The sequence below is a fragment of the Notolepis coatsorum genome (assembly GCF_963971535.1).
Source record: "Notolepis coatsorum genome assembly, chromosome: 5".
NCBI classification, from domain to species: Eukaryota; Metazoa; Chordata; class Actinopteri; order Aulopiformes; family Paralepididae; genus Notolepis; species Notolepis coatsorum.
Window position 1 is genome coordinate 19,353,548 of NC_140169.1, and position 12,171 is coordinate 19,365,718.

A 12,171-nucleotide genomic window follows, 5' to 3' on the forward strand; every position below is an offset into this window, starting at 1 on the left:
GACGTGTTCTGTATGACCCCCGTAATTCATTATAGTTCATTGTGAAATAGCGATATTAGTGTAATTATTGTCAAACCCTAAATAGCATGTGGAATAGGTCTTTCTCTCCGAATGAATGCAGGTTTATATATATAGCGTTATCGGGTGCACTGACTGTGCTCGCAGGAACTGTTTTCAGAGATAGCATCAGATAGGGATGAATGAATGAATGAGGGGCAGTCTAATTGCAGAGAGAACATAATATTAACTAGAGTCCACTACCCGAGACACCTCCTTCATTTGTACCGCAATTTGGGACCCAAATTGGAGCTATAAGCTTAAAAGCTTTTCCGTGCTTATTTGAGAAGGTCCAGCTGCAGAGCCGGAGAGACAGACAGCAGAGAGACAGACAGACAGACAGATAGACACTGTTCCACAGTGTGTGTGTGTGTGTGTGTGTGTGTGTGTGTGTGTGTGTGTGTGTGTGTGTGTGTGTGTGTGTGTGTGTGTGTGTGTGTGTGTGTGTGTGTGTGTGTGTGTGACCACTAGTCTCCTAGTAGAGACCCCCCCCCCCTCTGGACCACCTCCCAGTAGAGACCCCCCCCTCTGGACCACCTCCTAGTAGAGACAAGTTTTCTGAAATGTATGTTTATATATGCAAATGAGGCACTTCCCCATTAAATATGTGGACATTTATGGATGCAATAAGGCAAAATGAAGTAAAATAAACAACTAAATGTGTGTTATTGACGTTTTATTGTCACTAGTTTCATAGAAGACATGTTTAGGAAGCAAAATATAACAAAATCTCAAAATCAACAAAGAAAGTATATTTGCCTATTCACCTGCATTGTCTCGCCTTAATCCTCATCTTTGTCTTCTTCCTAGAGAAGTCTCTACTAGGAGGTGGTCCAGAGGGGGGGGGGCTGAGTCTCTACTATTGGACTAGTAGTCACACACACACACACACGCACGCACGCACGCACACACACACACACACACACACACACACACACACACACACACACACACACACACACACACACACACACACACACACACACACACACACACACACACTGTGGAACAGTGTCTGTATGTCTGTCTGTCTGTCTCTCTGCTGTCTGTCTCTCTGCTGTCTCTCTCAAAATAGTATAAGTGCTATCTTGGCCCTGAGAGTTGCTCTCCGGCTCTGCAGCTGGACCCTTCTCAAATCAGCACGAAAAAAGCTATAAGCTTATAAAACGATTTAATATGCTAAACTTCGTTTAAAATTCTTTAATTCACATTTGTTTATTTCATAAAGATTTTCCCGACATAATGCTACCTGCCCCGACCAGATCCGTGACTCTGTTGCGATACAGATGAATTATCTACTCAGAAAGCTTATAAAACAATTTAATATGCTAAACTTTGTTTTTAAATTCTTTAATTCACATTTGTTTATTTCATAAAGATTTTCCCGACATAATGCTACCTGCCCCGACCAGATCCGTGACTCTGTTGCGATACAGATGAATTATCTACTCAGAATAGTATAATATAATAATAAAGTGGCTATCTTTTATGCTGTAGATCACTGCTGGTATGTGCGTGCAGAACCTTTATTTCAGCGGGGACTGTAGTATTTATTTGACGTTACTGTACAATATATGTGTATTAAAAGACGGAGCTGTCTTTTATTGTATTATAATAATTATTAATATTAAAAATAAATGAAGAAAGGCATTCTTATTCCAGCATGCATTAATGACACCAACGGGCAACGGCAAAACAGTGGTTCTGTATCATTAGGGGCTCTGCTTGACATCACTCTGCACTCTCTCGCGTACGTGCACGAGCACTGAATAAATTCCACAAATGTACCTTTAATACCAGTATTAGTCTGACCACACCCCTCATCAGCTTACCTTCATAAGCAGGTGTGTGGTCACCTGCTCTCCTCCTTCTCGCTTTCACCACAAGGAAGTGCCTGGTAGTACCCCACTTGACGTGTTGTTAGTTGAAAAGAGTTGTGACGAGTTTACATTGTGCTTAATTTTTTCTTCTCTCACATCTGTTGTAAAGAAAAAGTTTGGGTCATAATGTATTCCGCGGAGAGTAGACCCGCTAGACCTACTCTTCACCAGCGGTTCTCCATTCCCGCCTCCGTCGTGCGTCTTGGTGCTGGGCTGTTGCCACTTTCGTGGTTGCCGACCCAGCCCAGGAGACAGCCGATGGATAGTTTGCCTCTCCGAAGAGCCGAGGAGTCGGTGCCGTCGCTCCGGCGATGGCCTGATCTCGACTCTGCTTCTTCTGGTTCCGGGGAATCGTCCGTTGGTGAACGGGGGGTTGTCTTGGAGCCAGAGGATTTGCGACGCAAACTTTTCGCGTCTGCCCGTTCACGTCGCAAGATGGTAGCGTGCAGACGCGAACGGCCTGGGTTTGGGGAACTGCTGGAGACCAGCGAGGATGCGTCCGGCTCTGGATTTCCGATGGAAACTGAGGACTTCATGGAAGAGGCAGATGGATTCTTGTATGATGGTCCCGTGGAGGAGAGTATCCCTCCTCAGGAGACCCCGGAGGGGGGAGAAATGGCTCCATGGGGCTCCCTGTTCGAGGATGTCGAGGAACCACCTTGGCCTCATCAACAGGATGCCCTACTGTCGGCCACATCAGACTGTGGCTCCTTAACCAGTCGCAGCCTGCTGCATGTGAGGGATGCGGGGTCGGTGGAGGAAAGTCCGCAGGGGGAACTGCGGGCTTTGTTTCCCGAGCTCATGGCGGTAGCCGCCGCCGCAAACGGCGTGCCGCTGCCGCTGCCATTGCCTGCACCTGTCCCTGATGATCTCATAGGTCATCCCTGGCAGCGTCGCCCAGTGAGAGGGGTGGACGTTGTCTACCCATTTTTCCCCTCGATGGGGGCCTATGTTCGTCGGGGTCAGGCGGTGTCCAACATCATGGGACTAACTCCCACCTACGTACCAGTTACGCGGGTGTCGGGGTTAGTCAAAGGTATGGGGGAGGGCGTGCCTCGGCTTGACAGTCCGATGGGCGCTCTCCTCTGTCCGGATATGGTGTGGGAACCCCTATGCAAGCCGGTCCTCCAGGGGAAATCGGCTAGGCGATTGGCTTATTGGGGTGACCAGTCATTCATCGCTGGTACACAATCGCTGGCTGCGGCGTCTAACATCGCCCACCTGGCTAGATTTGTATCGGGGATCATGACGGGCGGCACGGATCTGAACGAGGTAAAATGCAATCAGATCACCCAGGCTGCTGGAGCTGTCCTGCACCTTTCCCAGGTGCTGGCCATAGCCATGGGGAAAGTGCGCGCCCTGGCCACCCTGGGCCAGCGTCATTTTTGGCTGGAGCAGGCCCGTGTGCCGGAGAAGAAGAGAGCTCCTCTTCTGACGGCCGCCCTCTCCGACGCTGGTCTGTTCGGGAAGGCCCTGCGGTTGATGACCTCGACATGCAGAGAGATGGCAGAGGAGAGATCCATCCTCCAACCCCATTTTCCGCCTCCTGTCTTTGCCGGTGGAGTCAGAAGGCTTCCGCGACGTCGAGCTGTCTCCGTTGCCGCTACCACTGCCTCCGCCGCCGCTGCTGGCCCTTCCAAGAGGGCCAGGAGAAGAGACGGCGCTTCTGCCACCGCCGGCCCATCCACGACCGGAGGAGACGGTAGGGAACATCGTGTCCAGCAGACTGTAACCTACCGTCCCTCCGGGGCTCCTCGGGGTGGCAAGACTCGAGCGGCGCGAGGTGGCAGACGCCGCTGAGTGACTTTTCCCCTCTGTATCCCCTCTCTTTTACACCCTCCCCGGCCCCTCTATGATTTTGTGCCTTAAAAAACATTATAAATAAAAAAGTTCCCCGACATAAGGGGGACTGTGTTTTGGCCGAACGAACTGTGTGTTTCTTCAACAATTCATATGGTGGGGTTGTGTATATATGAATCTGCACTTTTACGTTGTGAGATGAGTCGTGTTGTGTTACGAGGTTAAGCAAGGTCTGCAACATACACTCAGTAAGTAGTTCTATTAGCTTGATGCTCCACATGCAGGTAGAAACTGGTATTATTCCATTGCTTGAACTAAGTATATGTGTCTCACAATGCTGTGTTGTTTAGTTGCAGTAATACTCGTACACGCACATTCCACGGCCTAGCCGTTACTCTCGGTCAGCGTTTTTTGCTATGTACGACATAGTCAACGGGTGTAGGATTCACACACATGCGACTTGTGTTTTGTTGTAAATCCTGTTCACATTTTGTGGGTAGCGGGCATTGAATTAGCTTATGCTATGCATTGCATTCTACCGGAGGTTTTCAAAATGGCTACGGTAGTTTTTCTGTGTGTAGGGAACGAAGTGTGTTTTCGTGAGGGGGTGTCGAATAAACCCCTCCTTTCCCACTTGATTGGTTTAGGGGATTTTTGATCTCTTCTGCTGAGCCAGTCAGGGCCGAGCCGGTGAGACGTCTTGGCGGGGGGGGGGGGGGGGGGGTTATTCTGCCAACTCCTATTACAAGACAGGAGCCGGCAGGATTCCCCGCCCGTTGTAGCGGTGTTGCTATGGCGACGCCTTCCATGAGTTACGGTGTCTTAAAGGTGTCGAGTTAGGGCGTAGGGCTCACAGTTCTGCTGCGCCCGATTTATGTGTAAACTTGAGTCAGTTGGTCACATGACTCACAGTTGGCATATCTTTTTCATGACTATAAACTCATGTGGGAAGGTGTTTCTGGGAGGGTCTGGTTTTACACTCTGATTAAAAAGAGTGACTGGATTAAAATCATGTGAAAACGGGTTTTTTACTCCCAGCTGTGCAGTTGGTTCATACGGGTGATGCTTTTTCTTTATTATTATAAAGAGTTGGATGTGTCTATATGGATTGGAAATGAGGGTCCCTGATGGAAACAAGACTCACGTCTTTCTCAGGTCTGCCTCCCCTTAACCAATTGTGTGTATTGCGCCGTACTGGGTTGTACCCTTTCTGCAATCTGTTGGGTAAAGTTTTCATTCATTCATTCATGGAGTTGATTGCATCTCGCCCCTCTTGTCGTTCCCCTGGGCGTCTTGGGAATTCAATAAGATGGTCTAAATAGCCTATTGTTGATGTGGGTATGTCAAAACGCACACATAGTGCTAGCTCAGGATGTTCTGTTGGACATTGGCTGACTGGCGCGCCTTGATTGCTTGGGGTTAAAACAGCAATTAGGATGGGGGTTTTTTCCTCTTCCGACACCCTGTGTGGTTGTCGATGGGTTCCCGTTCATATCAGGGGATGATAACGGAATGGATCTGAACATATGGGCAAGGGTCTCACGCCCCCGGGGGGTGGGCCGCCGGGCGCGGTTCGTACCGAAACGTCTGGGTGGCGCCTTCTTTTTATGTTTTAGGGTCAACACGCATATCTGCCCCTTCTCCTGGGGTTGGCATGTCGGCGTGGTTAGGGCACGGGACTGGTTCTGGTCGCGCTGGTCCAGATCAGTTACACCCGTTGTCCGCCGGGGATGCAGATCTGCTGTTCTGGTACCCTGAGGGACTTGGGCTTTTTTCAGGGGGAAAAAATGCTAGGTCGGTCCGGGTGTCACAGGGTTGAGCGTTATGGAACCCTTGTTGGGTACATTGTATTGGCTTACGGCCGTGCCAACCTGTACGCGCCCGATCTCGTCGGATCTCGGCCGCCATGCAGGTTGGTCTTGGTTGGTACTTGGTTGGGTGACCTCCTGGGTATACCGAGTGCGGGGTGCTGGGGCTGGTTTTCCATTTTTTACGCTCTTCTCTTATGCATGGCGAAGAGGGGCCTGTTGGGGTGGTTTTGGCCTCCTCGGGGGACCCTGTGCTCCCCGTATCACCGGGCCCGGTCCGGGGTAATGTTTCGTTGACCCGTAGGCCCGGGATAACCCTGTTGGAAACTGGAACACGGGCTGCGGCAGTGCCGCAGGTGTGTTTTGGGTTTTTTTTCCTGAGGGGTTATGGGACCAACCATTGCATAGGGAAACACCTGGGTGGTTGGTTCTCTGGTGTGTTGCTGCAGTGTCAACTCCCGGGTTCACCGGTTGAGGGTGCCCCTGCACGTTCATGACGTCTGCCAATCGTGTCAGCCTTCTCTGTGGAGGCTTGGTTATGCGACAACGCCAGCATACGCCCCTTCCGCCCGGGCGGCTGTGTTCAGCTGTCCTTTCTGGCGCCTGTCTCGTCCGCAGTCTCCAGGCTAGGGTTAACAGCCTGTTGCCTGGTCTTTTTCCCCGGTGCACTGCCTGCTTCCGTTGGTTAACTCTTGTGTGTTTACGGCCATGCTGTCTGCCTGTTGCAGGGCCAGTGTGCCAGACGGTGTACTGTTGGGGAGGACAGGGCCCGCTCGGCTGAGGGGCCTTTGTCCGAATACGCTGGCGATGTGGGGGGCGGGGTCACTGAGTGCCCACCTGGTGGGGTCTTGATGCTGGCATCATGGACTTCTCCGGGCCCCCATTCCAGGGAGTCCAGTCCTTTTGGTGGGTCTGGGTCTTCCTTCGCGCTCCGCTGCTACGGCCTTGCCACGGGGTTGGGTTTGCCCTTGATCCCGTGATTCTGGGGGCAGTAACGAGGTTGTTTCCCTCCGTTCGTTCCCGGGTGGCATGCGGGTTGTGCGTGTGTGTAGTCGTGGGGTCAAGCCACGGTCTGCTCACCCTGTGCGTTGAGTTGCTTGAGTGCCTCTTCGCACGGTCGGGTCCGTCGCCCTCCCGGTAAACCTCTAATAGGGGGGGTGCCCTCCATTAGGGGGGGTCGGGGGGGCTCGGCCCTCCCTGTTCTGTTGGTTGTGGGGGGCCTTCAGCGGGGTGTATTTGTCGGCCAGTGGCTCCGCTTGGCCTCCCTTTGTGCAGAGTGATGCCAAGCAGAGCCCCTAATGATACAGAACGTTAGGTTATGACTATAATATATGCTGTGAGGCGACAGTGTTAACCACTACACCACCGTGCAGCTATTGTACATATTCTAGTTGTCTCCTTTGTTCATTAATGTTACCTAAATGTCATAAATCAAATCAAATCAAATTTATTTTTAAGGCCCGACAACACACGTTAATGTCCCCATGGGCCGGACATGTCTTCTTTAAACAAGTCAAGAAGAAACATAACAATAAGTCAAGAACAAAACAAGAACACCATAAGGTCCAACAAATTTAAAATAAATGCAAATAAATGAATGAATGCAAGCACTCCCAGACATACCCCACGCGAAGGTAAGGAAAAACTCACTAAAACCTAACAATAGGGGGGGGGGGGGGGAAAGTGAATTGTATAGAAACAACTCACCAAAATTGACTATTGCACAACTGATTTGACAAAAAAAATCCACCAAAAAGACCCCCCCTTCACCCTCCCTTGCCATACCTTGGCATTTTGTGAAATGATGATACTGCTCTAGGGGCTGAGCCCCCCTAAAGTTCTGATGCTAGAACCACCCCTGGGGTACAGTACGGCTCAATACACACAATTGTTAAGGGGATGCAGACTAGAGAAAGACTTTCGTCTTGTTTACATCAGGGTCCCCCATTTTCAATTCATAATGACATTTATGACATACACAACATACAGATATACAGATATATATCATGTATCTTTTCTTTTTTTTTTTTACTTTTTTTTTTTAGCGTTTATCGCTTTTTCTGGTCAAGCATGACCGACAGAAACAGGTTGAATGGGATGTAGAGTAGGGGAAGACACTCTGAGAAAATCGAACTCGTGTACCCCAGATCCGTGACGAGCACGGTTGTCCCCGACGCCGAAATAGCGCCGAGATACGCGGTGAGCTACGGGAGCTCCCCCATCATGTATCTTTTCTTATCTTTTCACAATAGTTGCTCATTGGCAGCCAAAGTAATTGCTTGACATAAAATGATGCACTAACAAAACAAATGTTTCAAACAATGTAAGCATCCTGCCGGCCAAATACTGCAGCGATCTATAGGAATGGTGTCTGTGTTTTCCACCAAAAGGTAGGACTACAGAAAAAAGTAACCAGATGCACCAGTCTGATGTATCTCAAATCCGAAAGACATTCACACAAAAACCTAACTAACTAAAAGAAAGGATAGCAGTTTTGCAAATATTATCAAAAGCTTTATTGCAACCCCAAATAAACAAATACATTTATTTTCAAAACCTTGTAAACATGCAAAGAAATTCAAAACCATATAAAAAAAACTGAAGATGAATGAATCACCTGGAAGTGACGGATATACCAGTGAGTTTTAAAAAGAGTTCCAGGATGTGCACACACAAATAAAATTTTAAGGCACTAGACAACCAAACCTGAGTATCAACTTTGAATAATGCTATTGTAACTGGTCTAAAGCGGGAAAAGACTCTACAGAATGTTCTTCATACAGAATGGTCTTCATATAGGCCAATACGTCCTACAGAGGACCTTGGTCTGACACCACCTCCTGTGTCAACACAACCTTTGCATCAACAACCTCAGGTTGGATGATGATAATGATGATGATCATAGAGGTAGGATTCAAGGTACATTCTAAGGTACACCCTGATGCATACAAGCCAAACTAGACTTAATTTAATCCTATCTCTGTGATCATCATCATTATCATGATTAGACTTAATTTAATCCTACCTCTATGATCATCATGGGCCTTTCCAAAACAGGAAGCTCACAGTATAACCAGATGTGTCTTTGTCTACTGAGGAAATGGTTGCAAACCACTAGATAGCACAAGGCCTATGAAACTCATTAGGTTTGCAAACATTTCCTCAGTAGAACTTACCGGTATGAATACATGATTATACTGTGAGCTTCCTATTTTGTGAAAAGTATGTACAGTATCATAACTTTAACTAAACTATATTTCTCTTGACGGTAGATTTTCAGTAGTTCAACTTCTTCCAGTGTTAAAAAATTGGTAGGTTGTGTGGGAGAATTGTTCCCGGAGTAATCAAATGTAGACAGTCAGGTAGGCTTGAACAAACGTGGGTTTAATACACCAAAGCAGGTTCAGGTGAATCAAAGAGTTACAGCAGGATGACTCAGAGAGTACACTGCCCCCAACTGAGCTCATGATCAACGATTGTGGTCTCATTATATACAGGGGGAGCAAAAGGTGTGTCCATTGTGAGTGGTCGAACTGGAATGGTGGGTGGTTGGTCTGTTCCATGGGGGGGTTTCAGCTTTCAGGTCCATGAAGGAGGGGGTGATGTGTTTCGGGGTGGTTTGTCTGGAATGGTGAGTTGTGTGGTTTTCTCTGCTCTGGGGGGGGGGGCTTGGGGTGGTGAAGGGGGGGGGGGGTGGTGTGTTTGGGGGTGGTTTGACAGGAGAGGTGAGGGTGTGGGGTCTTTGGATACAATGGAGGGTGGGGGCGTCTTTTGTCTTCTTGTTGGTGGTAGGAGATGATGAGTTTCATTCTCTCACAGTTGCAAAACTATACTCTGAGTACCTTCCCAACCACTGCCTTTAATTTCTCTTTCTTCTCTCAGCAGATGTAGGACAGGAGAACATTAATCATATTCTTGATAATGGGCAGGCCTGGGTGGATGTCATGGGGAAGGTGGTGGGCCATGCTCATCTCCCAGGAATCAACCATGCGAACGTTCAGTCCCTTGAACATGGCTCTGAGCACTCTGTTTTGCTGTAGGGCGTACCAGTCACTGTAGGACAGTAGGTGATTATATGCCTGAGCCCTTGGGTTTCCCATGCGAATCACCACCAGTGTTCCAGGGGCTCTATCAAAGAGGCGCAACACTGCACTCCGAATGTTGCGTAGCCGATTGATGTAGATCTCCATGGGGAAAGGGGTAAAATGGGCCCAGACACTGAGGACAACGACAGTGTTTGTGCCGCCAACCAGGCGGTCCAGCTCATTAGCTACATAGCGAAGCACGCTTGTTGAGTTATAATCATGAGATCTTAGGTTTGTTATAATGAAGAGACGATATGACACAGGCGATAGCTTTCGAGTCCGTGCATGCTTTATTTCACTCCCCCCGTCACACATCAAGGTTCCTACCGCACAAAGGTTCCTATACAAATATAACCTAATACTACATCTCCCTTCCTAGGATAAATAACTTTCCCTGAACTTAGGATAAATAACTTTCCCTGAACTTATAACATGACAGTCTCAACAATCAACCATAGTAGCTAAATATAACTAACTAATAATATTTTCCGCTTCTTCTGTATAAAGTTATTTGCAATTATACAACACATTAGAATGGTAACTTAACTTCTTTCTTAGATAAGGGTGGGGTAGACTGCCCAGCCCTTCTACAGAGTGTGAGGATTATTCTGCCCCATATCTCACTCTGTTTTTTTTTTTTTTTTTTTTTTATTATTATTATTATTATTATTATTATTATTATTATTATTATTATTATTATTATTATTATTATTATTATTATTATTATTATTATTATTATTATTATTATTATTATTATTATTATTATTATTATTATTATTATTATTATTATTATTATTATTATTATTATTATTATTATTATTATTATTATTATTATTATTATTATTATTATTATTATTATTATTATTATTATTATTATTATTATTATTATTATTATTATTATTATTATTATTATTATTATTATTATTAGGGACTTAACTATGTGTGCACACAAAGTCCTTTAGGTGCCCTGGAGGGCCCCTCACTCTAGGTGGGTATCGTCTCTCAGTCATTAAGCTCTGTGGCTGCTGCTGCTGTTGGTTTTTTTTTTTATTATTATCTTTTATTTGCTTTTAACATTTCATTTACATACAGTTGTAAAATGCAAGTTATAAATATATAAATTACATTTCCTAACTAAACAATTACTAACCCTTCCCCGACCCTTCCTAGTACAAAAAAAACTATCAAATGCATGATTTACTTTAAGATCATGATTGTCTGTGCTACTACCTGAATAAAATAATAAACATGACAAAAAAAAAAAAAAAAAAAAACAGGCAGACAAATATAGAATATAAAAAGACAACATCCACAATCTCTGTTATGCTTCAATTAGCTCTCTCCAGTTCTATACCCATATTTGGTATGTAATCCATTGCCCGACCCCAGATCTTCTGAAAGTGTATTATTTTTCCTTTCACATTATACATGATTTTTTCAGGTGTGCAATAGGATAGGAGTTCTGCCCACCATTGTTTAGTCGGGGGAGGGGGTTCAGATTTCCAATGACAAAGAATACATTTTTTTGCAGCAGACATTGCTAACAGGATACATTTCTTTTCAAAGTTGTCAAAGTTACTCAGCATAGAGATATCACCCAAAATAGCTATTTGTGCGTCAGGAGTCATCGTTTTTCCAATAATTTTTGAAAGTTGTTCAAATATAAATTTCCAGTAATAATTTAACTTCCGGCAATTCCAGAACGTGTGGATTAGGTCCCCTTTAGCATGTTGACATCGAAGACAATTGGGTGATGTCTCGTGGCTAAATTGATATAATCTGTGAGGTGTATAATAAATTCTGTGTAGTATATTAAATTGAGTTAACCTATGGTTGGTATTTGTTAAAGTTGTTTGGGAGTTCTGGAGCAATGACTGCCATTCTTTCATGGTATATTTGTGTTTAATGTCTTTTTCCCATTTATCCTTTTGTTGTAGCATCTTATCATCTTTCTGTTCAGTGTTCATCAGTGTGTAGATTTTAGATATCAGGCCCTTTGATGTTTTTGTAGTGTTAAACAGTTTCTCTATTGGTGTTTCAGACATATGGGGATAGCTATAACTGTTATTTTTTACCCAGTTCCGTATCTGTAGGTATTTAAAAAAGATGGATGAAGGTAAATTATATTTTGCTCTCAGGGAATTAAAATCAGAAAAGATGCTTTGGTTATACAAGTCTCTTATTTCGCTGATTCCCTTGGTTCTCCAATTTTCAGATATTCCATCACTAATAATTTTGGGGACACAAGGGTTGTTCCACAGGGGCATGCTCATTAACAAGGTATTTTGATTTCCCATTAGTTTAATAGTTTCTTTCCAACATGCAAAGGTATGATGTATAATCTGGTTTTTAGTGATAGAGTTAAGAGTTTTTTGCGTGTCTATATAGGGGATTACCTGTAGTGGAGTAGGATGAATTATGTTCTCTTCCAGTTTAACCCATGCTGGTGTGGGCAGCCTCTCACTGTTGAGCCAACACCAAATAACACGTGATTGACAGGCTAGGTAGTACAGTCTGAAGTTGGGGAGGTTTAAGCCCCCT

The 12,171-nt window shown here is 45.6% G+C and overlaps 1 pseudogene across 1 annotated transcript in view; it reads right to left on the bottom strand.

Annotated features, from left to right (window-relative positions):
- Positions 1–9,423: 9,423 nt before the first annotated feature.
- Positions 9,424–12,171, bottom strand: part of LOC311228115 (NXPE family member 3-like) — a 29,908-nt pseudogene continuing 27,160 nt past the window's right edge. The window contains exon 7 of the transcript in view: positions 9,424–9,832. The product of the transcript in view is annotated as an NXPE family member 3-like (transcript). The remainder of the gene's footprint in view (positions 9,833–12,171) is intronic.